Raw genomic sequence first — 2,917 nt, forward strand, 5'->3', positions numbered from 1 at the left:
TGTGCCCGCCAGAGGAGGTGGGCATCTGGACCGTTAAGTGGAAGCCACACCTCTCCTGCCTGTGCAGCCCCTGCCCCCAGGAGGGAGGGGCAAACCACAGAACTGCAGGTCAGCATGTCAGGTGAATTGGCAAGCCCCGGAAAGGGGGATCTAATTCAGACTGAGGAATGTGAGAGGGCTTCTAGGAGGAGGTGACACATGTTTAATCCTTTCTTAACATTGTATTATGGAAACGGTCAAACAGAAACAGAAGGAGAGAGAATGATGGAATGAACCCCCAACTACCTTCCTCCAGTTGCAGCAATTATGAACTTATGGCCACACTTATTTCATCTATACTCCCATTTGATTATTTTATGTATTTAAACAACTTTTTATTTTTTTGAGACAGAGTCTCGCTGTCACCCAGGCTGGAGTGCAGTAGCGCCATCTCAGCTCACTGCAAGCTCCACCTCCCGGGTTCACGCCATTCTCCTGCCTCAGCCTCCCGAGTAGCTGGGACTACAGGCTCCCGCCACCACGCCCAGCTAATTTTTTGTATTTTTAGTAGAGACAGGGTTTCACTGTGGTCTCGATCTCCTGATCTCATGATCCACCCGTTCCGGCCTCACAAAGTGCTGGGATTACAGGATGAGCCAGTGTGCCCAGCCCTATTTAAACAACTTTTAAAGTTTTTTATTATTTTAACTTTTATTTATTTATGTTTTTTTTTACAGAAGGGGTCTCAGGCCGGCTGCAGTGGCTCATGTCTGTAATCCCAGCACTTTGGGAGGCTAAGGCAGGAGGATCGCTTGAACCCAGGAGTTTGAGGCCATCCTGAGCAACATAGTGAAACGCCATCTCTACAAAAAATACAAAAATTAGCCAGGTGTGGTAATACATGTCTATAGTCCAGCTACTTGGGAGGCTGAGGCAGGAGGATCCCTTGAGCCTGGGAGGTGGAAGTTGCAGTGAGCCAAGATTGCACCATTACATTCCAGCCTGGGTGACAGAGCAAGACTCTATCACAAAAAAAAAAGAAGAAGAAGGGGGGTGTCTCATTCTGCCACCCAGGCTAGCATGCAGTGGCAAGATAATAGCTCACTGCAGTCTTGACCTCCTGGACTCAAGCTATCTTCCCGCCTCAACCTCTGGAATAGCTGGAACTATAGGCACTCACCACCTCACCTAGCTTTTTAAAATTTTTATTTATTTTTTTTTTTATAAACAGCATCTTACTGCATTACTCATTCTGGTCCTAAACTCCTGGCTTCAAGTGATCCTCCCATCTCAGCCTCCCAAAGCACTGAGCTTACAGGTGTGAGCTACCATACCTGGCCCCCACTGTATTATGTTAAATTCCAGTGATCATATCATTTTGAACATAAGAAGTATGTATCTCTAAAAGATAAGGACTCTCTTTTTCTTTCTTTCTTTTTTTTTTTTTGAGACGGAGTTTCGCTCTTGTTGCCCAGGCTGCAGTGCAATGGCACGATCTTGGCTTACTGCAACCTCTACCTCCTGGGTTCAAGCGATTATCCTGCCTCTGCCTCCCGAGTAGCTGGTATTACAGGCATGTACCACCACGCCTGGCTAATTTTGTATTTTTAGTAGAGATGGGGTTTCTCCACATTGGTCAGGCTGGTCTCGAACTCCTGACTTCAGGTGATCCACCTGCCTTGGCCTCCCAAAGTGCTGGGATTACAGGTGTGAGCCACTGCGCCCGGCTAGGACTCTCTTTTTCTAATACATTATCAGATATTAAAAAAAAAAAAAACAGTAATTCCACCGGGCACGGTGAGGCAGGAGAATTTCTTGAGCCCGGGAGGTGGAGGGTGCAGTGAGCAGAGACCACGCCATTACACTCCAGCCTGGGTGACAAGAGCAAACTCCGTCTAAAAAAAAAAAAAGAAAGAAAGAAAAAAGAAAGTGGTGAACAATGCAAAGCTTCTGCCCTCACAGGGCTTACATTCAGCGGAAAACATGGGCATTACACAAATCAATCAACAAGGCTCCTGGCCTAGCTAAGTCCCTGGGGTCAGAGATGCAGCAGAATTTCCAGCCCCTAGGAACTGTGCAGCCTTAGCCAATGAGTATGTTATGCCCACAAACAACTACAGACTAAACCCCATTTCTGTTTAGGGCCTAGGTCACCCCAAGGAAGTGAGGGGCATCAAAATAATCACCAAGACTGAATCTTCTGCCAGTCCAGGGGGAAGAAAGCTCAGAGACCCACTGCTATGGATTTAATAAAAATAAAGCCATGTGATTTTTCTTGCCCCTGAGCCTGTGGCCCGATTTATAATCCAGGACATGTTGAGGTATGCGTGGAAGGTAACCTATGGGACTGGTGGGGAAGGAGGGCAGGCAAGGAGTCTAGGGCAGCCAGCGTTCCCAGGGCTGGGCAGGGAGTTGGCAATGGTTACACTTGAAATTGGAACAAAAGAGAGAGTCCTGGGAGGGCACTGGAGCTCCTCATAAACCCATCTGACAGATGCTAGAGTCTTACTCAGCTTTTGACTGCATGCAGGGCTTCTTTTTTTTTTTTTTTTTTGAGACAAGGTCTTGCTCTGTCACCCAGGCTAGAGTGCAGTGGCCCTATCATGGCTCATTACAGCCCTGAACTCCCAGGCTTAAGCAATCATCCCACCTCAGCCTCTCAGGTGTCTGCCTCAGCCTCTCAGGTGTCTGGGACTACAAGCACACACCACCACGCCCAGCTAATTTTTGTATATTTAGCAAAAAGGGGGTTTGGTTGGGTTGCCCAGGTGGGTCTCAAACTTTTGGGCTCAAGGGATCCGCCCAGCTCACCCTCCCAAAGTGCTGGGATTACAGGCATCAGTAACCACATCAGACCTGCAAGGGTTTCTTTTAAATACCTCAGTTTTTTGGTCAGTGTCCCCTGAAGATACCATCATCACCACCACCAGTAACCAAT

The sequence above is a fragment of the Colobus angolensis genome, unplaced genomic scaffold (genome assembly GCF_000951035.1).
Source record: "Colobus angolensis palliatus isolate OR3802 unplaced genomic scaffold, Cang.pa_1.0 Scaffold4, whole genome shotgun sequence".
NCBI lineage: Eukaryota > Metazoa > Chordata > Mammalia > Primates > Cercopithecidae > Colobus > Colobus angolensis.